The sequence below is a fragment of the Aotus nancymaae genome, unplaced genomic scaffold, assembly GCF_030222135.1.
Source record: "Aotus nancymaae isolate 86718 unplaced genomic scaffold, 86718_ANA_hifiasm-v0.15.2.pri h1tg000076l, whole genome shotgun sequence".
In the NCBI taxonomy this organism is placed as follows: Eukaryota; Metazoa; Chordata; class Mammalia; order Primates; family Aotidae; genus Aotus; species Aotus nancymaae.
This window is the reverse complement of record NW_026988491.1, coordinates 24,379,300-24,405,232: the sequence shown is the minus strand read 5'-3', so window position 1 is coordinate 24,405,232 and position 25,933 is coordinate 24,379,300. Positions and strand designations below refer to the sequence as shown.

At 48.3% G+C, this 25,933-nt stretch overlaps 1 protein-coding gene across 8 annotated transcripts in view; it reads right to left on the bottom strand.

Annotated features, from left to right (window-relative positions):
* Positions 1 to 22,059, bottom strand: part of PPP6R2 (protein phosphatase 6 regulatory subunit 2) — a 98,453-nt gene extending 76,394 nt beyond the window's left edge. For 7 of the 8 annotated variants that reach the window (XM_064368267.1, XM_064368270.1, XM_064368269.1 and 4 more), the window contains exon 1: positions 21,973 to 22,059. The gene's annotated coding sequence lies outside the window, so the exon portion shown is untranslated. Of the gene's footprint in view, positions 1 to 18,415; positions 19,949 to 21,972 lie in introns of those variants that run through there. The other variant, XM_064368268.1, reaches the window with a different exon arrangement.
* Between the last annotated feature and the right edge of the window lie 3,874 nt (positions 22,060 to 25,933).

Genomic DNA, 25,933 nt, shown 5'->3' with positions numbered 1-25,933 from the left:
ATCTGGGCTAGGCGGGATGGCTCACACCTATAATCCCAGCACTTTGGGAGGCCAAGGTGGGGAGATCACCTGAGGTCAGGAGTTTGAGACCAGCCTGGTCAATGTGGTAAAACCCTGTCTCTACTAAAAAATACAAAAAAGTTAGCCAAATGTGGTGGCGCGTGCCTGTAATCCCAGCTACTAGGGAGCTGAGGGATGAGAACTGCTTGAACGTGGGAGACAGAGGTGCAGTGGGCTGGGATCGTGCCACCACACTCCAGCCTGGGTAACAAGAACAAAAACTCCATCTCAAAAAAAAAAAAAAAAAAAGTTTGAAAATCTGTTACGGCAATTCCCTTCATTTTTTTTTTTGTTTGTTTCTCTTATCCCTTCTTATTCTTTTACATACTTGTCTTGGTTATTCTTCACCCTTTACTCTGTATTCTTACAAGTGAGTTTTAGGATCTTAGGATCAGCCCCACAAATTCCATGAAAGAAACTGTTAGGATTGTGATTGAAATTACAGCCAATTTAGAGATTAAACTTGGGGAAAGTAATATTGTTAAAATAGTGAATCTAGGCCGGGCACGGTGGCTCACGCCTATAATCCCAGCACTTTGGGAGGCCGAGGCAGGTGGATCACGAGGTCAAGAGATTGAGACCATCCTGGTCAACATGGTGAAACCCCGTCTCTACTAAAAATACAAAAATTAGCTGGGCGTGGTGGTGCACGCCTGTAGTCCCAGCTACTCGGGAGGCTAAGGCAGGAGAATTGCTTGAACCCAGGAGGCAGAGGTTGCGGTGAGCCAAGATCGCGCCATTGCACTCCAGCCCAGGTAACAAGAGCGAAACTCCATCTCAAAAAAAAAAGGAAAAAAAGAAAATAGTGAATCTAGAGCCTGGCATGGTGGCTCATGCCTGTAATCCTAACATTTTGGGAGGCTGAGGCAGGCAGATGACTTGAGGTCAAGAGTTCAAGTCCAACCTGGCCAATGTGGTAAAACCCCATCTCTATGAAAAAAAAAAAATACAAAAATTAGCTGGGCATGGGCGTACCTGCCTATAATCCCAGCTATTCAGGAGGCTAAGGCAGCCTGGGTTCATTGCTTGAACCCAGGGTGCAGATGTTGCAGTAAGCTGAGATTACATAATTGCACTCCAGGCTGGGGAGGAAGAGTAAAACTCACCTCAAAAAAAAAACAAAAAAAGTGAATCTTTCTAACAATTCAACATAATCTTGCCATTTACTCAAGTTTTATTTTGTGTTTTTCAGGTGTTTTTTTTTTTTTTTTGAGATGGAGTCTCGCTGTCAGCCAGGCTGGAGTGCAGTGGTGTAATCTTGGCTCACTGCAACCTCCACTTTCTGGGTTCAAGTGATTCTCCTGCCTCAGCCTCCCGAGTAGCTGAAATTACAGGTGTGCACCACCACACCCGCCTAATTTTTTGGTATGTTTAATAGAGATGAGGTTTCACCATGTGGTCAGGTTGGTGTATAATTTTTAAAATTTTCTCTATAAAGGTCTTGAACATTGTTTTTGTTAGACACATTCCTAGGTTACCTACAGTTTTGGATACTATCACAAACTGCATCTTTTTAAATCAGATTTTTGGCCAAGCGCAGTGGCTCAAACCTGTAATCTCAGCACTTTAGGAGGCTGAGGTGGACGGATCACCTGAGATCAGGAGTTTGAGACCAGCCTGGCCAACATGGTGAAAACCCGTCTCTACTTTAAAAAAAAAAAAAGCTGGGCATGGTGGTGGGCACCTGAATCCCAGCTACTTGGGAGGCTCAGGCAGGAGAATTGCTTGAACCCAGGAGGCAGAGGTTGCAGTGAGTGAGATTATGCCACTACACTCCAGCCTGGACTACAGAGTGAGACTCCGTCTCAAAAAAAAATACATAAAAATAAAATAAAATCACATTTTCGTGATTCAGAAACTTCACTCTCACTAAAGTCTCCTGGATTTTCCATGTAGAAACCTGAAAATTCTGCATAATTGTATCATTTTTATTATTTCTTATCTTACTGGAGATGGAATCTCATTATGTTGCCCAGTCTCAAAATCCCAACCTCAAGGGATTCGATTCTCCCACCTTAGCCTCCCAAAGTGCTGGGATTATAGGCATTAGCCACCACGGCCAGCCTCAATTCTTGCTTCTTTTTCTTTTAACTAGACTGGCTAGGACCTCCATTGTAAAAGTGAACAGAAACAGAGTAAACATAGACTCTTACTTTTTACTGCCATTCTGGGAGCTGTTGAAGCTCCAACCCAGGCAGTATGGAGAAACCAAATACAGCATCCTTGGGCATGAGACCCTACAAGCCCATGCCTTTAAGTAAAATCACAGCCTAGAGTAAAGGCCATGCCCTATGGCTAAGTGCCAAACAAAATAGGCCCACCCTACTGAAGAATAAAACGAAGCCTGAAAGGACCAAAAAGATCTTCCAATAATTTATCCACCAGAAAAAAACTCAAGACCATAATCCAGATGCCAATATACAAATAAAAAATTATTAGACATATAGAGAAGTAAAAACTGTAACCACAGCTGGGCGTGGTGGATCACAACTATAATCCCAGCACTTTGGGAGGCCGAGGCAGACGGATCACCTGAGGTCGGAAGTTCAAGACCAGCCTCACCAACATAGAGAAACCCCGTCTCTACTAAAAATACAAAATTAGCTCAGTGTGGTGGCACATGGCTGTAATTCCAGCTACAAGGGAGGCTGAGGCAGGAGAATCACTTGAACCCGGGAAGCGGACGTTGTGGTGAGCCAAGATGGCACCACTGCACTCCAGCCTGGGCAACAAGAGCAAAACTCTGTCTCAAAAAAACAAAAGGAAGGACGGACGGAGGGACGGAGGGAGGGAGGAGGGAGCGAGGGAAGGAGGGAAGGAAAGACATACATGATCATATTAAAAAAAACTGACAGTATTTTCTTATCATATTAAATTTATAAATTAACTCTAGGAGAATTGACACACTACAAGAATTGTCTATCTAAAAACAGTATATCTGTCTATCTGTTAAGTCTGATTTGGGGATCTTTCAAGAGTATTTTATAGTGTTAGTTATATAAATGAATACATTTCTTACTAGGCTTACCAGATACAGTTTTTAAAAGGTCTAGGATACTCTTAAAAAAAAAAAAGAAAGAAAGGAAAAAAGCCAAGAAAGTTTGAAAGCTCCTTTCTTTTTAGCTCCATAAACTTGCCATTCAAACATGAGTAAAAAGAGATTCTGGGAAAACCACACAAGAGAAACTCAAATTTAGAGAAAATGATATAAGATACCCACCCTCAGGTCTATGATTAACCCAAAAGGGCCATGATCTATGACACTTGTCTCCAGGAAAGATATACATGACATTTCCAGAATCCTCTCTACTTGTGTGGAGGGAGCGAGCACGTGTGTGCACACATTCCAGGTGCTACCACTCAGCACCACTAGATTTTTTGTTTTCTTTAAACATTTTCTACTCTATTTATCTGTCTGAGACAATGTGCCAAAGGGAAGAACTTCTCCCATTCTCAACAGCTATTGGAGGGAGCCTCGTAAGGAAAATTAACTCTTTCATGCATTAGGTGCAATGAAAAGCAATGTTTTCACATCCAAGCAAACATCACACACTAGTAAGATAAATTAGCTTACCACATCAGAGAACTGAAACAAAGTTTTCAGGAGTAAATTACTACTAGACACTCCCAGGACTTAATGAAATAAGACTGGCCAACTACCCTAGGCCAAAGTTTCTTTTCTTTTTGAGATAGAGTCTTGCTCTGTCGCCCAGGCTGGAGTGCAGTGGTGCAATCTTGGCTCACTGCAACCTCCACCTCAGCCTCCTGAGTATCTGGGATTACAGGTGCGTGCTACCACGCCAAGCTATCTTTTCATACTTTTAATAGAGACAGGGTTTCACCGTGTTGGCCAGGCTAGTATCGAACTCCTGACTTTAAATGACTCACCTGCCTCAGCCTCCCAAAGTGCTGGGATTACAGGCATGAGCCACCGTGCCTGGCCCAAAGTTTATTTTCATACCTCTTCCTTTCTGAGAGACAAACAAATAAAAGGTCTCATAGAGACAGAATGTTATAAAATCTAGATCTCTGGGCCAGGCGAGGTAGCTTATGCCTGTAATCCCAGTACTTTGGGAGGCTGAGGCAGGTGATCACTTGAGGTCAGACGTTTCAGACCAACCTGGTCAACAGGGTGAAACCCCATCTCTACTAAAAATACAAAAAATTGGCTGGGCCTTGTAGCACGCGCCTGTAGCCCCAGCTACTCCGGAGGCTGAGGCAGGAGAATCGCTTGAACCTGGGAGGCGAGGTTGCAGTGAGGTGAGATCACGCCACTGCACTACAGCCTGGGCGACAGAGTGAGACTCTGTCTCTAAGTAAATGAAATAAAATTAAATCTTGGGCCGGGCGCAGTGGCTCACGCCCGTAATCCCAGCACTTTGGGAGGCCGAGGCGAGTGGATCACAAGGTCAAGAGATCGAGACCATCCTGGTCAACATGGTGAAACCCCGTCTCTACTAAAAATACAAAAAATTAGCTGGGCATGGTGGCGCGTGCCTGTAATTCCAGCTACTCAGAAGGTTGAGGCAGGCGAATTGCCTGAACCCAGGAAGCGGAGGTTGCGGTGAGCCGAGATCACGCCATTGCACTGCAGCCTGGGTAACAAGAGCAAAACTCCGTCTCAAAAAAAAAAAAGAAGAAATAAAATAAAATCTAAATCTCTGAGCTGTTATATTAAAATCCATCCGCTCACTCTCTGTTCAGTTTTCCTACTCCCCTCAAAAAATTATACCTACGGCCAGGCACCGTGGCTCACCCCTGTAATCCGAGCACTTTGGGAGGCTCAGGTGGGCAGATCACGAGATCAAGAGTTCAAGATCAGCCTGGCCAACATGGTGAAACCTCGTCTCTACTAAAAATATAAAAATTAGCCAGGCGTGGTGACATGTGCCTATAGTCCCAGCTACTTGGGAGGCTGAGGCAGGAGAATCGCTTGAACCCAGGAGGCATAGGTTGCAATGAGCCGAGATTTCACCACTGTACTTTAAAATGTATTTTTAAAAAAGTACCTAAATCTAATCACACTGTCAGATGCAATTACTTATTCACAGAAAATATGAGAGAAAGAAGAAAAAGTTAAATGGTACCAAAAAAATGCACTCAGCCAAATCCAGAATATGGGAGAGTTTAGAGGACAGGACAGCCCAATTTCTCCAACAAATCAATACATGGAAAAATGGAGGGGAATGGGGTGGAATACAGAGCTGTTATAAGAGATGTAAGAGAATGTGATCAGGGCCGGGCATGGTGGCTCACGCCTGTAATCCCAGCACTTTGGGAGGCCGAGGCGGGTGGATCACGAGGTCAAGAGATCGAGACCATTCTGGTCAACAAGGTGAAACCCCGTCTCTACTAAAAATACAAAAATTAGCTGGGCATGGTGGCGTATGCCTGTAGTCCCAGCTACTCGGGAGGCTGAGGCAGGAGAATTGCTTGAACCCAGGAGGCGGAGGTTGCGGTGAGCCGAGAACGCGCCATTGCACTCCAGCGCGGGTAACAAGAGCGAAACTCCGTCTCAAAAAAAAAAAAAAAAAAGAGAATGTGATCACAAGAAAATGTGATACTTGGACCTTGTTTCAAACAAACCAACTAGGCCAGGCAGCATGGCTCACGCCTGTAATCCCAGAACTTTGGGAGGTCAAAGCAGGTCAATCACTTGAGGGCCAGCAGTTCAAGACTAGCCTGGCCAACACAGTGAAATCCTTTTTTTTTTTTTTTTTTTTTTTTTGAGACGAAGTCTTGCTCTGTTGCCCAGGCTGGAGTCCAATGGTGTGAGGCTCACTGCAACCTCCACTTCCTGGGTTCAAGCGATTCTCCTATCTAAGCCTCCCAAATAATTAGGATTATAGGCACACATCATTACACCCGGCTAATTTTTGTATTTTTAGTAGAGACAGAGTTTCACTATGTTGGCCAGGCTGGTCTTGAATTCCTGACCTCAGGTCATCCGCCCACCTCGGCTTCCCAAAGTGCTGTACAATGGTGTATTATTCAGCCTTAAAAAGGAAATAAATTCTGACACATCTACAACATGGATGAATTCTGAAGACATAAATACTGTATGATACCACTTACATAAGGGATCTACAGTCGTAAAATTTGGAGACAGAAAGTAGAATGACAGCAGCCAGAGGCCACAGGGAGGAGGGAATGGGGAGTTATGGGTTTAATGGGGACAATCTCAATTTGAGAAGATGAAAACGTTCTGGAGATGGATGGTGGTAATGGTGGCACAACAATGTGAATACACTTAATGCCACTAAACTGTTCACATAAAAATGGTCAAAATGCCCCCCCACCCTGTCCCCGTGAGGGGGTGGGATGGGGTTTTAAAAAAGTGGCTGGCCGGGCTTGGTGGCTCACGCCTGTAATCCCAGCACTTTGGGAGGCCAAAGCGGGTAGATTACAAGGTCAGGAGTTCTAGACCAGACTGGCCAACATAGTGAAACCCCATCACTACTAATAAATACAAAAAAAATTAGCTGGCCATGATACCTCCCAGCTACCTGGGAGGCTGAGGTAGGAGAATTGCTTGAACCAGGACCCAGGAGGCGGAGGTTGCAGTGAGCCAAGATCACACCACTGCACTCCAGCCTGGACTACAGAGCGAAACTTCATCTCAAAAAAAAAAAAAGTGGCCAAAATGGTAAATTTTATGTTATGCATATTTTATTTACCACAATTAAAAAAACAAAAACCAGGCCAGGAGTAGTGGCTCATGCCTATAATTCCAGCACTCTGGGAGACGAGGAGGGAGGATTACTTGAGCCCAAGCATTTAAGACCAGCCTGGAGAACATAGGGAGACCCCATAATTAAAAACAATTTTTTTTTAAATTAGCCAGGCATGGTGGCATGTGCCTACAGTCCCAGCTGCTGGGAGGCTGAGGTGTGAGAATCAATTAAGTCCAAGAGGTCACGGCTGCAGTGAGCTGTGATCATACATCACTGAACTGCCGTCTGGGCAATAGAGGGAGACCCTATCTCTAAAAAAACAAAAAAAGAAAAAAAAACGAGACCTTGGGCAAATCAATTAGTCTGTCCACACAACATCTACCTCACATACTTACTATGGGAATTAAAATTAAAATATCAATGTAAAGGGGCTTAAACCAACATCTGACACATGTAAAGCCCTTAATACACGTTAGCTGTTAATTATTAACTCATGAAAGCAACTACAAGAATCAAGTAACCATAGAGTTTGAAAATCGTTGCTTGTTTGCAGGAGGACTAAGGGATGGGGAGGGCTGTGGATAAAGACAGATGTTCCAATTAGAAGCTCTACATATATTTAGTACTTTGTTAATTAAAAATTCACTTCTCAAAGGATTCACTTCTGTAAGAAAATAATATATAAAACAAATTTGAAATTATAGAGGGAAAAATTTTCTGGTAAAATAAATAAGTAAATGGAACCAAACTGATGAGGAAATTGCAGACTGGATCCCAAAACAAGTGCCCATGGAGCACACTGAATGGTTGGATTCCTTCCTCAAGCCTGGCTCCCGTGGAGCACGCTGAATGGTGAGATGAGCCCGGTTCTAGTGCGACTCCAGGCCAGTCCGCAAGAGCAGAAACAGGAGCAAGACTGACAGGCTCATGAGCAGCAGCTGCGGAAAGTGGAGCTGACTTCTCCATTCTGCAGGTTGCCACCTCCTGCCTCTACTATATGCCCTCAAGAAGAAGAGCCAAGAAATGCCATGAACAAGTAGAGAACTTTCCTCGGGAAAAAGCTTTGCATGAGCATTGGAAGCACTCAGGCCTAGGCTAACTCCAGACACCAGGAATATGAAAGGGAATAAAAGGAAGCTTGCTCCACTCAGGGGTGAACATACTAAAGGATTCTAACTCTGAAGTGAAAGCCTTTCTTAACTGTGGCAATGGAGAAGTACCCAGTCACCCGACTGCTGATTCTCCTGCCACATCCTAAAGCACAGATTGCAACTTAAAGGCCTGCAGAACCAGGCAAGACACTAAGTGTCAGGAAGGAAGCTGGATGGAAGACAGCAGGCAGAGGGAAGGCGGCGGCAGCAGAGAGCATGTGCCCACTGAAGGGAGCAGAGACAGGCCCGCCCCAGCAACCACGGTCGTGCAAGGACACAGCGCACCAGGATACGTCTGCTTCTACAAGAAATGACAGAAATCCAGATTTTTTTTTTAAATCCCCAAATTGTCACATTTATAATTAATTTAACTTTCTTAATACTATGTGGACCAATACTATGCAGGACAAGTAAAATGCATCATCAGGCCAACCACGGCTGAGGAGCCAGAGAGCCAGCCAGCCTTCTTGCCCTCCACTGACCCGGGGTCTTAATATGGTGAGGCTACCAGGACACAACACCTTAAACAACAGACAATTATTTCTCACAGTTCTGGGGCCCAGAAGTCCAAGGTCAAGGTGCTGGCTGATTAGGTTGCTGAGAAAGCCTGTCTTACCCACTTTTAGACTATTGCCTTCTCCTCATGTCCTCAAAGCAGGGAGAGAGAGAGCAGGCTGTCTGGTGTATCTTTGTATAAGGGTATTATTCCCATCTTGAGAGCCCCACCCTTGTGACTTCTAAAGGCCTCCCTCCAAATACCACTAAATGGAAGTTAGGATTTCAACATATGAATTTGGGATGGACACAATTCAGTCCATAGCACCTTGCCTGCCTTGGAACCCTTCCAGGAGCTGAGGATGGGAAGAGACCTCCATGTGGAGCATGTGCTCTGCAACTGGAACACAGCAAGGACTCTGCGACGGGCTGAAAACAGCCTGCTTATGTCGCTGCACATTCCAAGATAGCAATTCTCCTCCCAGCAGCGTAAGCCCAGCTGGTCTCCCATCAAAGTCTCAGAAAGGTGACTTTGACACACAGCCCCACCGGACGGCTATCAGCCCCACGCCAGGTTCTCAGTGTCTCCTGGCTTTCAGAAGAGTATCCTCCTGGCTGTTACACAGGATGAAGGCTCAAGTGAAAACTGAAAACCTCCACCTGCTCACCACTAGCAACCATGGCAGCTCTCCCAGGTAAGGACAGAGATGGCCAGCATTATGAGGATGCACATTCCTCATCAGCAGTGCTAAGGGCCCTGGCCCCAACTCCTCCCCTTCCTGGAGACCAAGGTAAACCACCCCCAGCAGCCAGATAACCTCTTGAGCCAGGCAGGCCTGACCACGTCAGGGGACTCCCTGACCACAAAGGTCCAGCATAAAGTCCAGTTTCCATCACTTAGCAGCTCTGGAACCTTGGCCAAGTGCCTGCTGCAAGTGCACTGCAGGTAAAAGTGTGACTCCAGGCTGGGCGCGGTGGCTCACGCCTGTAATTCCAGCACTTTGGGAGGCTGAGGCGGGTGGATCACAAGGTCAGGAGATCGAGACCATCCTGGCCAACATGGTGAAACTCCATCTCTACTAAAATACAAATAGTTAGCCAGGCATGGTGGCGCATGCCTGTAATCCCAGCTACTCAGGGGGCTGAGGCAGGAGAATCACTTGAACCCGGGAGGCAGGCAGAGGTTGTGGTGAGCCGCAATCGAGCCACTGCACTCCAGCTCGGGTAACAGTGCGAGAATCCGTCTCAAAAAACAACAACAGGCCGGGCGCGGTGGCTCAAGCCTGTAATCCCAGCACTTTGGGAGGCCGAGGCGGGTGGATCACGAGGTCAAGAGATCGAGACCATCCTGGTCAACATGGTGAAACCCCGTCTCTACTAAAAATACAAAAATTAGCTGGGCATGGTGGCGCGTGCCTGTAATCCCAGCTACTCAGGAGGCTGAGGCAGGAGAATTGCCTGAACCCAGGAGGCGGAGGTTGCGGTGAGCCGAGATCGCGCCATTGTACTCCAGCCTGGGTAATGAGCGAAACTCCGTCTCAAAAAAAAAAAAAAAAAAAAAAAAAAAACAACAACAACAAAAAGGCGTTGTCAAACAAGCAGAAAACAGCACCAAAAAGCAGCAGGGAGGAAACTGGGGCAGTGAACAAAGCTGAAGTCCAAACAAGAAGCACAGAAAAACTAAGAGCCAAGAAACTGACTTTAGGGTTCCAGCAGCCACAGGAAGAGGGCAGCAGAAGCTGGCTGCATCCCCACACTCAAAGCTCAAAGCCCAACAGCAGGTAGTTTCCTATCAACCCTAGTTCACAGATGAAAAGCAGAGGTCTCAATAATTACATCACTAGCCCAAGGTCATGGGCTAATTGTCTGTTCTAGAACTTGAACCCAGATTTGGCTGAGAGCAAAGCCCATGTTCTCAGTCTCCACATGATAACCAGATTCTGGCCAAGTCAATGAAGGAAAAAAGGAGTTATCAAAGGAAATCCAAAAGGAATGACCACGACTGAAAGTGATGACAGGAAGACATTACCCAGGACCAAACTTGTCCAGGAAGGGCATCATAGCAAAGAGCTAAGAAAGGGTCAGAGCAGAGTTCCACGGGCTTAGGGATGATGGAATCATAACGAGAAAGAAGTCAAGTCTTCAAAGTGGAACAGTCGGCGCCAGGCATGGTGGCTCACGCCTGTAGTCCCAGCATTTTGGGAGGCTGAGGCAGGTGGATCACGAGGTCAGGAGTTCAAGACCAGCCGTCTCTACTAAAAAAAAAATACAAAAATTAGCTGAACGTGGTGGCAGGCACCTGTAATCCCAGCTACTCAGGAGACTGAGGCAGCGAATTGCTTGAACCCAGGAGGCGGAGGTTGCAGTGAGCCGAGATCGCGCCACTACACTCCTCCATCCTGAACTACAGGCACATGCTACCATGCTTAATTTTTTCTTTTGTATTATTGTGCAGAGACAGGGTCTCATTATGTTCCTCTAGGCCAGTAATGTACTTTAAAAAGTGTCTGAGTCGGCTGCTTTTTTTTTTTTTGACACGGAGTTTCACTCCTGTCACCCAGGCTGCAGTGCAATGGTGCAATCTTGGTTCACTGCAACCTCCGCCTCCTTCAAGCAATTCTCCTGCCTCAGCCTCCCAAGTAGCTAGGATTACAGGCGCCTGCCACCATGCCTGGCTAATTTTTTGTATTTAGTAGACATGGGGTTTCACCATGTTGTTCAAGCTGGTCTCAAACTCCTGACCTCAAGTGATCCACCTGCCTCAGCCTCCAAAACTGCTGGTATTACAGATGTGGGCCACCACACCCAGCCTCTGAGTCAGCTTTTCTAAATAAAATTTTATTGGAACATAAAGAGAAACACACACACATTCCTGGATGTCAGATGAGCAAAAAATAAAAATAAAAAAATGAAACAAACACACACATACATACAAATGCCTGATACATAATCAGTTATAATTATTCCAAAATTTATTATTTTAATTTTTTGTTGTTTCTCTATTTTTCTAGGGAATCCACTAAAAACCTTTTTTTTTTTTTTTTTTTTTGAGACGGAGTTTCGCTCTTGCTACCCAGGTTGGAGTGCAATGGCGCAATCTCGGCTCACCGCAACCTCCGCCTCCTGGGTTCAAGCAATTCTCCTGCCTCAGCCTCCCAAGTAGCTGGGACTACAGGCGTGTGCCACCATGCCCGGCTAATTTTTGTATTTTTTAGTAGAGACGGGGTTTCACCATGTTCACCAGGATGGTCTTGATCTCTTGACCTCGTGATCACCCACCTTGGCCTCCCAAAGTGCTGGGATTATAGGCGTGAGCCACTGCACCCAGCCCCCTAAAAACTTTTTTAAATGAAACATTAAAAAGTTAGCCTTTCCCTTAATAAAAAAAAAAAAAAAAAAGAGGGAGAGGCTTTAGAGTCAAACTACCCCTACCCGGGGTACAAATCTTGCCTGTAACACCAATTTGTTGTCTACCCCAGTTTCCTCATCAGAAGACAACACAGGCATACTTTGTCTATGTGCTTCACAGATACCATGTCTTCTACAAATTAAAGGTTGGTAGCACCCTTGTGTCAAACAAGTCTGTGGGTGCCATTTTCCCAACAGCCGTGCTTACCTCACATCTCCGTGTTGCATTCTGGTAATTCTCACAATATTTCAAACTTTTTCATTATTGTTTTATCTGTTACGGTGACCTGTGATCAGTAACCTTTGATGTTCCTACTGTAATTGTTTTGGGGAACTACAAACCCTGCCCATACAAGACAGCAAGCTTAATAAATGCTGCCTATGTTCTGACTCTAATATCAAACGGCCATTTCCCTGAGTCTCTCTCCCCACTCCTCAGGACCTACTCCCCGAGACACAACAGTAATAAAATTAGGTCAATTAATCCTGTATGAAGGAAGAGTCACATGTCTCTAATTTCAATCAAATGCTAGAAATGCTTAAGCTGGAGAGAGATCCAAGATGGCTGATCATTAGCAGCTCGGAATTGTAGCTCCCAGAGAAAGCGCACAGAACGAGAGGACGCCACACTTTCAGACGAATTTTTGTTACCCACGGACTGGAGGATTCCCAGCGGAGGAGCCCCACAGGTCGCCACGGCAACTCTTGTGGCCGGCATGACAGTTTTGCCGGCGCCCCGATGCGGTGATTCTTGATGCAGAGTAAACGGGACTGGGTCCCCTTTTGGTCGACGTTTAGAGCTCCGGGAAGGCAGAGTCGCCCATTTACCTGATTGAAGAAGGGACTCAGGAGGGAGACCAGACCGGAGATTCCCGGGCAGAAAAGCACCACGAATCTTTTTTTTTTTTTTTTTTTGAGACGGAGTTTCGCTCTTGTTACCCAGGCTGGAGTGCAATGGCGCAATCTCGGCTCACCGCAACCTCCACCTCCTGGGTTCAGGCAATTCTCCTGCCTCAGCCTCCTGAGTAGCTGGGATTACAGGCACGCACCACCATGCCCAGCTAATTTTTTGTATTTTTAGTAGAGATGGGGTTTCACCATGTTGACCAGGATGGTCTCGATCTCTTGACCTCGTGATCCACCCACCTCAGCCTCCCAAAGTGCTGGGATTACAGGCGTGAGCCACCGCGCCCGGCCCACACCACGAATCTTAATGCCGCTGTTTTGGCCGGCACAGTGGGTTGCTCGGATTTCGGCGCTGGGAATCAACAACTTGGACGTCCACTCAGAGACCTAATTTGAAAGTAGGCAATTACAAAGACGACAGGTGGATGAACTCACAATGATGGGAAGAAACCAGCCTAAAAAGGCTGAGAATACCCAAGATCAGAATGCCTCTCCTTCTACAGGGGCTCACACTTCCTCATCAACAAGAGAACAAGGCCTGAGGGAGAACGAGTGTGTTCCATTAACAGATCTAGGCTTCAGAAAGTGGATAATAAGGAACTTTAGTGAGCTAAAAGAACATGTTCTAGCCCAATGTAAAGAAACTAAGAACCTTGAAAAACGGTTTGACGAAATGCTAACGAGAACAGACAACTTAGAGTGGAATATAAGTGAATTAATGGAACTGAAGAACACAATACGAGAACTCCGAAATGTACAGGCTTTAACAGTCGAATTGATCAAGCAGAAGAAAGGACATCAGAGGTCAAAGACCAACTTAATGAAATGAAACGAGAAGACAAGATTAGAGAAGAAAGTAAAAAGGAATAAGCAAAGTCTCCAAGAAATATGGGACTATGTGAAAAGACCTAATTTACGATTGATAGGCATACCCAAATGTCATGAAGAGAATGAATCCAAGTTGGAAAATATTCTTCAGGATATTATTCAGGAAGACTTTCCTAATCTAGTAAGACAGGACAATACTCAACTCCAGCTAATCCAGAGACCACCACAAAGATATTCCTCAAGTAGAACAACTCCAAGACACATAATCGCTAGATTCACTAGGGTTGAAATAAAGGAGAAAATTCTAAGGGCAGCTAGAGAGAAAGGTCACGTTACCCATAAAGGGAAGCCTATCAGACTCACAGCAGACCTCTCACCTTAAACCCTACAAACTAGAGAAGAGTGGGGGTCAATATTCAATATCTTCAAAGAAAAGAATTTTCAACCCAGAATCTCATATCCCACCAAACTAAGCTTCAGAAGCGAAGGAAAAATAAAATTTTTCGCGAACAAGCAAGCACTCAGATTTCATCACCACCAGGCCTGCTTTACAAGAGCTTCTGAAAGAAGCATTACACACAGAAAGGAACAACCAGTATCAGTCATCCCAAAAACGTACCAAAACGTAAAGAGTATCTCTATAATGAAGAATCTACATCAACTAATGGGCAAAATAGCCAGCTAGCATTAAATGACAATATTGAACTCACAAATATTAATATTAATTCTAAATTCAAACAGATTAAATGCCTCAATCAAAGACACAGACAGGTAAATTGAATAAAAAGTCAAAACCCATCCATACGCTGTATCCAGGTCTATTTCACAAGCAACAACATACAAAGACTCAAAACAAAGGGATGGAGGAAGATTCACCAATTAAATGGAGAGCAAAAAAAAAAAAAAACAAACAGCCGGGCGCGGTGGATCACGCCTGTAATCCCAGCACTTTGGGAGGCCGAGGCAGGTGGATCACGAGGTCAAGAGATCGAGACCATCCTGGTCAACGTGGTGAAACCCCGTCTCTACTAAAAATACAAAAATTAGCCGGGCATGGTGGCATGCGCCTGTAATCCCAGCTACTCAGGAGGCTGAGGCAGGAGAATTGCCTGAACCCAGGAGACGGAGGTTGCGGTGAGCCAAGATCGCACCATTGCACTCCAGCCTGGGTAACAAGAGCGAAACTCCGTCTCAAAAAAAAAACAGGAGTTGTAACTTTCGTCTTTCACAAAATTTAATAGTAACAAAGACTAAAAGAAACAAAGAAGGACATTACATAATGGTAAAAGGATCAATGTAACAACAGGAGTTAATGATTATAAATATATATGCACCCAATACAGGAGCAACCAGATACATAAGACAAGTTCTTAACGACTTATAAAGAGACCTGGACTCCCGCACAATAATAGCAGGAGATTTTGACACCACATTGTTAATACCTGAAATAAGTAAACTTAGTGAATATTTATAGAATTCTCCACCCCACATCCACAGAACATACATTTTTCTCAGTATCACATTACACCTATTTTGAAAGTGACTACATAATTGGAAGTAAATCACTCTTCAGCATTTGCATAGCATTTCACAGACTTAAATGAATTATTGGTTGGCTGTTTGTTATTTTCTTTCCTTATTCCTTCCTGTCTCCGTTGTTAAGCACAATTATCGGCATAAAAGAGGTTTTTAATACCTATTTTTAGATTGCATTCCAGCCCGGGCAATAGAGCAAGAATCCTGTTCTCTCTCCCCCTTTTTCTCTCAAAAAAAAAAAAAAAAAAAAAAAAAAAAAGAAATGCTTAAGCTTAGTGAGGAAGGCATGTCAAAAGCCGACAAGCCAAAAGCTAGCCCTCTTGCACCAGTTTGCCAAGTTGTGAATGCAAAAGAAAAGTTCTTGAAGGAAATTAAAACTGCTCCTCCAGTGCACACACAAATGATAATAAAGCAAAACAGCTTTATTGCTGATATGGAGAAAGGTTGCTTTCTGCTTGTTTGGAGACAGGGTCTCACTCTGTTGCCCAGGCTGGAATGCAGTAGCACAATACAGCTCACTGCAGCTTTATGTCCCAGATTCAAGCCATCCTCCTGCCTCAGCCTCCCAAGTAGCTGGGACCAGAGGCATGTGCCACCACACTCAGCTAAACTTTTCATATTTTGTAGAGATGAGGTTTCACTGTATTACCCAGGTTGGTCTCAAACTCCTGAGCTGAAGTGATCCTCCCCCTTCAGCCTCCCAAAGTGCTGGGATTAGAGGTGCGATCAACCATGCCCAGCCTGCAGGAAGTTTTCATGGTTTGGAGAGAAGACCAAACCAGGTACCACATTAAGCCAAAGCCTAACCCACAGCAAGGCCCTCATCCTCTTCAATTCTATGAAGGATGAGAGAAACAACAAAGCTGCAGAAGAAAAGCTGGAAGTTAGCACAGGTTGGTTCATGAGGTTTAAGAAGCCACTTCTATAACATAATAAAATGCAAGGTGAAATGGCAAATGCTGGCCAGGCACGGTGGCTCACGCCTATAATCCCAGCACTTTGGGAGGCCAAAGATCACTTAAGGTCAGCAGTTCGAGACCAGTCTGGCCAACATGGTGAAACCCTGTCTCTACTAAAAATACAAATATTAGCCGGGCACGGCAGCAGGTGCCTGTAATCCCAGCTACTCGGGAGGCTGAGGCAGGAGAATCGCTTGAACCCGCAAAGTGGAGGTTGCGGTATCCCACCATTGTACTCCAGCAAAACTTCGTATCAAAAAAAAAGAATAGTAACAGAACTAGAACTAGAAGCAGAGCCTAAAGATGTGACTGAATTGCTGCAATCTCGGGATAAAACAGATGAGGAGTTGCTTCTAATGAATGAGCAAAAAAAAGCTGTTTCTTTTTTGAGACAGAGTCTTGCTCTGTTGCCCCAGGCTGGAGCGCATTGGTGCAATCTCGGCTCACCACAACCTCCGCCTCCTGTAGTCAAGCGATTCTCCTGCCTCAGCCTCCCAAGTAGCTAGGATTACAGGTGTGCGCCACCATGCTCAGCTAATTTTTATATTTTTAGTGGAGACAAGGTTTCACCATGTTGTTCAAGCTGGTCTCGAATTCCTGACCTCAGGTGATCCGCCTGCCTCGGCCTCCCAAAGTGCTGGGACTACAGGCATGAACCACCACACCCAGCTGAACATGGTTTCTTGAGATGGAATCTACTTCTGATGACGATACTGTGAACACTGTTGAAATGACAACAAAGGATCTAGAATATTTCATAAACTAGTTGACAATGCAGAGACAGGATTTGAGAGGACTAACTCCAATGCAGAAAGTTAAACTGTGGGTAAGTGCTATCAAACAGCACTGCATACTACAGAGAACTTTTTCATCAAAGGAAGAGTCAATCAATGCGGCAAACTTCACTGTCGCCCAGGCTGGAGTGCAGTGGCACCATCTTGACTCACTGCAACCTCTGCCTCCCAAGTTCAAGCAATTATCCTTCCTCAGTCTCCCAAATAGCTGGGACTACAGGCACACACCACCATGCCTGGCTAATTTTTACATTTTCAGTAAAACAGTTTCACCATGTTGGCCAGGCTGGTCTCAAACTCCTGACCTCAAGTGATCCACCTGCCTCAGCCTCCCAAATTGCTGAGATTACAGCCACCACACCCTTCAGCAACCACCACCCTGTTCAGCCGGTAGCCATCAACCGTGAGGCAAGATCCTCCTCCAGCAAAATGATTACAACTCCCTGAAGGCTCAGATGATTAGTACCATTTTTTGGCAATGAAGTTTTTTGGTTGTTTTTTTTTTTTTTTTTTTTTAAGATAGGGTCTTGCTCTGTTGCCAAGGCTGGAGTGCAGTGGCGCAATCTCGGCTCACTGCAGCCTCAACCTCCCAGGTTCAAGCTATCCCACCTCAGCCTCCCAAGTACCTGGGACTTCAGGTGTGTGCCATCATTCCCAGCTAATTTTCATAATTTTTGTAGAGATGGGGCCTCATTATGTTGCCAGGGCTCTCAATAAAGTATTTTAAATTAAGGTATATACATTGTTTACTTAGTCATAATGCTATTGCACACTCAGACTGCAGAACAGTGTAAAACATAACTGTTATATGCACTGGGAAACCAAAAAAATTTTTTTGACTCACTTTATTGCAATACTCATTTCATTGCAGTTGTCTGGAACCAAGCTATAGTATCCTGAGGTATGCCTATAGTACTTATAAATAGCCATTTCCAAGGCTTTAAACATTATCCCCATGCTGACAGTTGCATACCTGCAGCTTAACCTCTCCTCTGGGTTCCAGATTCTTCTGCAAGATACTTTCTCCCTAGTGACCCTTGGACTTCTCAGACTTCCACTACTTTCAGCCAAGAGAAAGCCTTGCCTTCTTCCAAAGTATAACGCCCCCACCCCTACCACCACCCTAACTCGGCTTCCCTATTTCAATAAACAGTGCTACTGTCCACACGTGCATTTCATCAAAAAGCCTAGAAAGGTTGAGGGGGCAGAGAGGAAAAAAGAGGCCAAGAAATCACCGAGTCCACTCATTCTTTCACACCCCACTTCTAATCTATCAAGTCCAACAGCTCTACCTCCAAAATATCTCCCTAAATCCACCATCAAGGTCTAAACCATTACTATCACTACACCCACCTCCCAACACTTCAACTCACCCCCGCCTCCTGTCCATGTGCCAATATTCATATGATCATGGCACTCTCCAATTCAATCTCCAGCCCAGGTTTCCCCCACAACTCAGACTCAAGGCCCAACTCCCTACTAACACCTGCAAGGAATGGCTTAATTAGAAGACCAACTTTCCAGCCCCGGTTCCTGCCTCTTTCCCTTACCCTAAGCACATCAGACTCCCCTAGGTTTCTGGGGGATATCCAGCCCTTTCCCACCTCAGGGCCCTTGCAGGTGCTGTCCTCTCAGCTGGAAGACTCTGTCCCTCAACTTCTCTCATAGCTAGCAGCTTCTCACATTCCAGAGATTAACTGAAATGAGTTAGAAAAGTCAAAGGGGGAGAGATACATGCACCTATTATGTACCCACAACATTTTAAAGTAAAAAATAAAAATAAAAGGAAGATAAACCAGAAAGGAATGGACATCAAAAATTGCAGGGGCACTGAGAAGCCAAGAGCACAGAGAGGGACCACAGAAGCTAAGAAGCAGAGAGGGACCGTGAGGGAAGAAGAGTGGATGAAAGAACAAGACACAGGAGAACAGTCTAGGAACAAAACCAGTGGGTACAGTGACAAAGTGGGGGCTGCAGTGAGAGGCAGGGACTAGATGGAAGTGACTTGGGGGAGCTGGTGCTGACAGGGCAGGAATGAGCAGCAAATCGGGAGAAGTCAGTAACAAGAGGGTGGACAAAGCAGGCAGGTTAGCTGCAAGTACATGGAGTGGCAGGTGGGGGATGGTAAGGTGCACGGGGAAGGAGACAGGTGTGAGGGAAGAGATGATGGGATGGAAGGAACAGGGCAGTGTGGGTTAAGGTGAGGTTAGATGACTGGTGATATCTGAAGCAGTGATGGGGAGTGTGACGGGAAAGAGGAGTGGTGAGGGAAAGAGGAGGAATAAGCAAAAGGAGAGTCAGTGAATGGACAAGAAGGGTGATGCCAGTGGGCACTGAAAGTTCTCCCACCAACAGGCAGGAGAGAAGCACTGGGGTCACTAACAGCAGGGCAGGACTAATGGGAAGGGTCCCTGGTCCCTAACAGGTAAGGGATAAAGGAGGTCACATAAAAGAGGGGACAGACACTGACATCAGGGGAGAACTGATGGGGAGGGCCTTGGCAGGCACTAACACAGGGGTCCTGATGGCAAAGAGGAGAAGGACACGACAGGCAGGACGGGGGAGACACTTCTGAGGGAAACTTACTGGCGGCGGGGTTCACTGACAGAGGGCACTGGCACTGACAGGAGGTAACAGAGAAGATCAATGACAGATGGGGGCATCACTGACAGAAGGGGTCACAGAGCACTGGGACTGACAAGGAAGGGCACTGGAAGGGGAGGCACCATGCAGTCAGTGACTGACAGGTACGGATGGGGGTGCAGGCACTGATGGGATGGGGGGATGTGACAAAAAGAAAAGAATTGCCTGGAGGGGGCACTGGCTGATGGGGGACACTGACTGCCAGGAGGGGACACTGATGGGGGGCAGACTGGACTGATGGTGGGGAACACTGACCAATAGCAGAGGTACCGACCAGTAGGGGGACTTACCAATTAGGGGGCACTGACCGACAAGAGGAGCATGACGTGCAAGGGGCACTGACTGGTGGGGTGAGGGGACACTGACTGGTGCAGGAGGCACTGACTGACAGGAGAGGGACAGAATGAGGGCACTGACTGTGGAGGGCATTGATGGGGGAGCACTGACAGCAGGGAACTGACTAGGGGGTCACTGACTGGAAAGGGTACTGAGCGGGGAAGTGACTGGGGGGAAATGACTGGGGGGGAACTGACTAGAGAGGGTACTGAGGGGGGAACTGGGGGGGAACTGACTGGAGAGGGTACTGAGGGGGGAACTGACTTGGGGGGCAGCGACGGGGAGACACTGACTGGGGGAACTGAGGGAGGAACTGACTAGGGGGGAACTGACTGGGGGGCACTGACTGGAGGGGGGAGCTGACTGGGGGGGCACTGACTGGGAGGCACTGACTGGGAGGCACTGACTGGGGGGGAGCTGACTGGGGGGGAGCTGACTGGGGGGAATTGACTGGGGGGGAGCTGACTGGGGGGAACTGACTGGAGGGGGAGTTGTCTGGAAGGGAACTGACTGGAGGGGGAGCTGTCTGGAAGGGAACTGACTGGAGGGGGAGCTGACTGGAAGGGGAATTGACTGGGGGAACTGACTGGGGGGGATTGACTGGGGGGAACTGACAGTGGGGGGCTGACTAGAGGGGACACTGGGGGGAGCTAACTGGAAGGGACACTGACTGGGGGGCACTGACTTGGGGGAGCTGACTAGAAGGGACACTGACTGGTGGGGAGGAACTGATGGGGGGGCACTGACTGGGGAGAGCTGACTGGAGGAGACACTGACAAGGGAGGAACTGACTGATGGCAGGAGCTGACAGTGGGGGGCCCCCACTGACTGGAGGGGCACTGACTGACTGAGGGGGAACTGACTGGAGGAGGAACTGACAGGGGAGGGGGGCACTGACTGACTTGGAGGGGGAACTGACTGGAGGAGCACTGACTGGAGGGGGCACTGATGGGGGGAACTGATAGGAGAGGGAACTGACTGTGGGGGCATTGACTGGAGGGGGCACTGATGGGGGGAACTGATAGGAGAGGGAACTGACTGTGGGGGCATTGACTAGAGGAGGCACTGATGGGGGGAACTAACTGGAGGAGAACTGATAGGGGGCACTGACTGGGGGGTAACTGACTGGAGGGGGGAGTGACTGATTTGAGGGGGCACTGACTGGATGGAAACCAAGAGGCACTGACTGGAGTAGGCACTGACGGAGGGGAACTGACTGGGGGGCACTGACTGGAGGGGGAACTGGCTGGGGGGCAATGACTGGAGGGGGAACTGACTGGGGGCACTGACTGGAGGGGGCACTGACTAGGTGGGAACTGACTTGGGGGGAACTGACTTGGGGGGCACTGACTGGAGGGGGAGCTGGCTGGGGGGCAATGACTGGAAGGGGAACTGACTGGGGGCACTGACTGGAGGGGGCACTGACTCAGTGGGAACTGACTAGGTGGGAACTGACTTGGGGGGGACTGGGGGAACTGACTGGGGATCACTGACTAGGGGAAACTGGAGAACTGACTTGGGGGGTACTGACTGACTTGGGGGGCCTGACTGGGGGGCACTGATTAGAGGGGCACTGACTTGGGGGAACTGACTGGGGGTGCACTGATTGGGGGAAACTGACTTGGGGGCACTGACTTGGGGGGAACTGACTGGAGGGGCAACTGACTTGGGGGGCACTGACTGGGGGAACTGACTGGGGAGCACTGACTAGGTGGGAACTGACTTGGGGGGAACTGACTTGGGGTAAACTGACTGGAGGGGGAACTGACTTGGGGGGGCACTGACTGGAGGGGGAATTGACTGGGGGAAACTGACTTGGGGGCACTGACTGGAGGGGAAACTGACTGGGGGGCACTGACTGGAGGGGGAACTGACTGGGGGCACTGACTGGGGGGCACTGACTTGGGGGGAACTGACTGGAGGGGGAACTGACTGGGGGAAACTGACTAGGGGGGCACTGACTGGGGGCACTGACTGGAGGGGGAACTGACCGGGGGTGCACTGATTGGGGGAAACCTGACTGTGGGGAACTGACTTGGGGAGCACTGACTGACTGACTGAGGGGGCATTGACTGACTGGGAGATAACTATCTGGAGGGGGCACTGACAGACTCGGGGGACGTGACTTGGGGGGCACCGGCTGACCGGGAACCGGGTCCGAGCGGCGTGCGGCCGCACTTACCTGCCCTGCGGGCCGGGCGTCGCGGCAGCTCCTCGGAGGCCCGTGTGGAGGCCCGAACGGAGGCCAGGGCGCTGGTGGAGGCAAAGCCCAGGCGGCCTGGGGCGGGCCGCACACACATGGGCCCGGCCCGGGGCGCAGCGCCTACGGACACCGGCGCGGCCGGCCGGCGGCTCGAGACCGACTCGGGGCCGCGGGCGGCACTCGGATCGCTCCAAAATGGCGGCAGCGGCGCACGAGCGCGCGCTCGGGGGGGCGGGGTCTCCGCGCGGGGCGCGCACGCTCGCTGCCGGGGGCGGGGCCGCGCGTGTGGGCGGGGCCGGGACGTGACCCAGCTCTCCCCGCCCCCTGGAGTGGGGAGCTAGGTGCTGCCCGCGTGGGAGCACGAGAACTTCAGTGTGCTGAGTCCCGGCCACGGAGGGGTGTCTGCCGCCTTGGAGTGGGTGGGGTAGGGTTGCAGCTTTCCCCTTTTACGTTTCCCTCTGAGGTATTGGCTAAAGTTTTGTGCAAGCATAATTTTCTTTTTCTTTTCTTTTTTTTTTAAAGACGGGGTTTCACCATGTTGGTCAGGCTGGTCTTGAACTCCCGACGTCAGGTAATCCGCCTGCCTTAGCCTCCAAAGTACTTGGATTACAGGCGTGAGCCACCGCGCCTGGCCTGCGTAATTAATTTTCTCATAGCCACAAAACAATCCTCGAGTAGCCTGATGCATTTTGAAAGTCACACACCTGGGGCAGAGGTTTCCCGCGTGCCCCGGGGAAGGGCCTGCTCCTCTGGCCCTAACCTCCTGCCGCAGGCCCCTCCCAGAGGCCAAGGGGCGTGAACACCCCCCACCGCCTGCAGCAGGAGCGGGCTCAGTCCCAGGCGCCAGGCCAGGCCCCTCCCCGTCCCGTGTCCTGCGTGGACCCGGAGCACCTGAGCCGCCTCCAGACACTGTTTTCTCCACGTGCCCCACGGGTTCTTGCACGGCATTTTGCAAATTAAGTATATGCCTATTTAACAAGAGCTGGAATTGTTTAATTCCATCTAACTAATCTCTAGAATGATCACTATTATTTCGGATGTCAGAGCAAGCCGTGGGTAAATGTTGGGAAAACATAGGACACTTAAGAGATTACTAAACCTTTTTTCCTGTTGTCTGTGAATACATTCTCTGAGCTCCACATTCACCGATGCTCTCTGCGAAAGCGTATCTGGGCCGCTCAAATAAATATTCAGTATTTCTCCTTTGCCAGCTGGCGCCGTTAGGCTTTATCGGTAGAGGGCGCCAGAGAGACGTTGCAAGAGGAAAAGGGCTTTGCCCTGCGGCTGGAGGCCCCGGGGTTCCCTTACGCCCATCTCCTGCCCTGGTCAGCAGCACCCTCCTCAGCGAGTTTTTTTTTATTTTTTATTTTATTTTATTTATTTTGAGATCGCTCCTCTGTCTCCCAGGCTGGAGTGCAGTGGCGCGATCTTGGCTCACTACAACCTTCATCTCCCAGGTTCGAGCAATTCTCCTGCCTCAGCCTCCCGAGTGGCTGGGATTACAGGCGGCTAATTTTTGTGGGTTTTGTTTGTTTGTTTGTTTGTTTGTTTGTTTTTGTTTTTTTTTCTTTTTTTGAGACGGAGTTTCGCTCGTTACCCAGACTGGAGTGCAATGGCGCGATCTCGGCTCACCTCAACCTCTGCCTCCTGGGTTCAGGTAATTCTCCTGCCTCAGCCTCCTGAGTAGCTGGGATTACAAGCACGCACCACCATGCCCAGCTAATTTTTTGTATTTTTAGTAGAGACAGGGTTTCACCATGTTGGCCAGGCTGGTCTTGAACTCTTGACCTCGCGATCCACCTCTCGGCCTCCCTAAGAGCCAGGAAGACAAGCGTGAGTCACCGCGCCCGGCCTCCTCCATGGTTTTATAGCAGATGTCTCTGGCGAGCCTTTCCCCAACAACAGCTTTTCCCGTCGTATCCAAAGGGCAGATTTCTGGCAGGTTCCGTTGAAGGAACTTCCAGGAAGTGGGGGTAAAGAAGCCTCAGCCTCACAACCTAGAAAAGAGACGCCCTGCATTCGGTAGGCTGTGCCCTTCTGTAGTCGCTGCCCTAGCTGTGGTCTCCTTTGCAGAAGCTGGAGGTGCTGCTACTGAATTGAGCTGCAGAATGGGGACTGGGGCCAGGGTTATCAGATGTGAGCAGTGCCCCTACCGCCCTTTTGCGGCCCTGAGCACATGCAACTCTCTGCCTGATCTTGATACCCTTCCTGTGCTCAGCCAGTGCACCTGGGCTCAGCAGGAGCCCCTCTCCGCCTCTCACACCCACACTGGATTCATCAGCAAGGTTGTTCCCTCCACTGCAACATGTGATAACTCCATGTTGGAAATAGATGCTCGGTGCTGCAAAGAAAAATCAGCATTGAGACAAAGGATCTTTCAGCAACGCAATTTTTACTTCCTAGACTGCAGGCAGGGTATCCTTGCTAGCCATCTTGCCACGAGAATACAATGAACAAAGGAACACCCACAAATGTATTCCTTATGCATTTGGGGTCGTCCTTACTGCTGTGTCTGATCTCCATTGGCGGGAGCCAGACCTCACGATCTAAACTAAAACCCGCCGGGCACAGTGGCTCAAGCCTGTAATCCCAGCACTTTGGGAGGCCGAGGCGGGTGGATCACGAGGTCAAGAGATCAAGACCATCCTGGTCAACATGGTGAAACCCTGTCTCTACTAAAAATACAAAAAATTAGCTGGGCATGGTGGCGCGTGCCTGTAATCCCAGCTACTCAGGAGACTGAGACAGGAGAATTGCCTGAACCCAGGAGGTGGAGGTTGCAGTGAGCCGAGATCACGCCATTGCACTCCAGCCTGGGTAACAAGAGCAAAAACTCCGTCTCAAAAAAAAAAAAAAAAAAAACTAAAACCCAATTGGCTAACAACTTAAAACTGTTCTAAACAGGTAAAAGCACTGGAGAGCTGGGACATGCCTGTGAGCATGTCCAGCTCAGATAGCTTGGTTAAAGTATAAGGACACACAGTGTACTACGTGCCTGTAAGCATGGCGTCTCTAACAGCTACATAGGTTAGGGCTTAACAAAGTTAACAAGAAAGGAAACTTTAAAAAGGAACTTTCCTACTTCCCACACTCCACTACCAACATTCTGGTTCAAAACCAGTTTCTCTCACCTGACTCCCAGTAGTTTCCTATGGGGGCTCCCTGCGTCTGTCCTGGAGCACACTTGCTGTAGGTCAGCTTGCTGTCATCAGCAAAGCAGCCAGAGGGCTCCAGTTAAAATAGATCCAATTGGCTGGGCAAGGTGGCTCACATTTGTAATCCCAGCACTTCGGGAGGCCTAGGCAGGAGGATCGCTGGAGCCCAGGAGTTTAAGAACAGCCTGGGCAAAAAGCGGGCCCCCTGTCTCTACAAAAAATTAAAAAATTAGCCAGGCGTGGTGATGAACCTGTAGTCCCAGCTACTTGGCCAACTGAGGCGGGAGGATTGCTTGAGCCTGGGAAGTAGAGGCTGCAATGAGCTGTGATCTTGCCGCTTCATTCCAGCCCAGGTGACAGAACAAGACTCTGTCTCAAAAAAGTAAAGGGCCAGGAGTGGTGGCTCATACCTGTAATCCCAGCACTTTGTGAAGCCGAGGTGGGCAGATCATTTGAAGGCAGGACCAGCCTAGCCAACATGGTGAAACCCCTTCCCTGCTAAAAATACAAAAAATTAGCTAGGGTGCTGGCAGGCACCTGTAGTCCCAGCTACTTGGGAGGCTGAGGCAGGGGAATCACTTGAACCCGGGAGGTGGAGGTTGCAGTGAGCTGAGATTGCATCACTGCACTCTAGACTGGGTGATAGAGTGTGTCTCTGTCTCTAAATAACAAAATAAAATGAAATAAAATAAAATCGGTCAGATCACGTCTTCCCTGCCCCCAGGAGCTCCTGCCTCACAGGCTGAACAACAAAGCCCCTCCTGTGAGCTACAGGGCCCTACCTG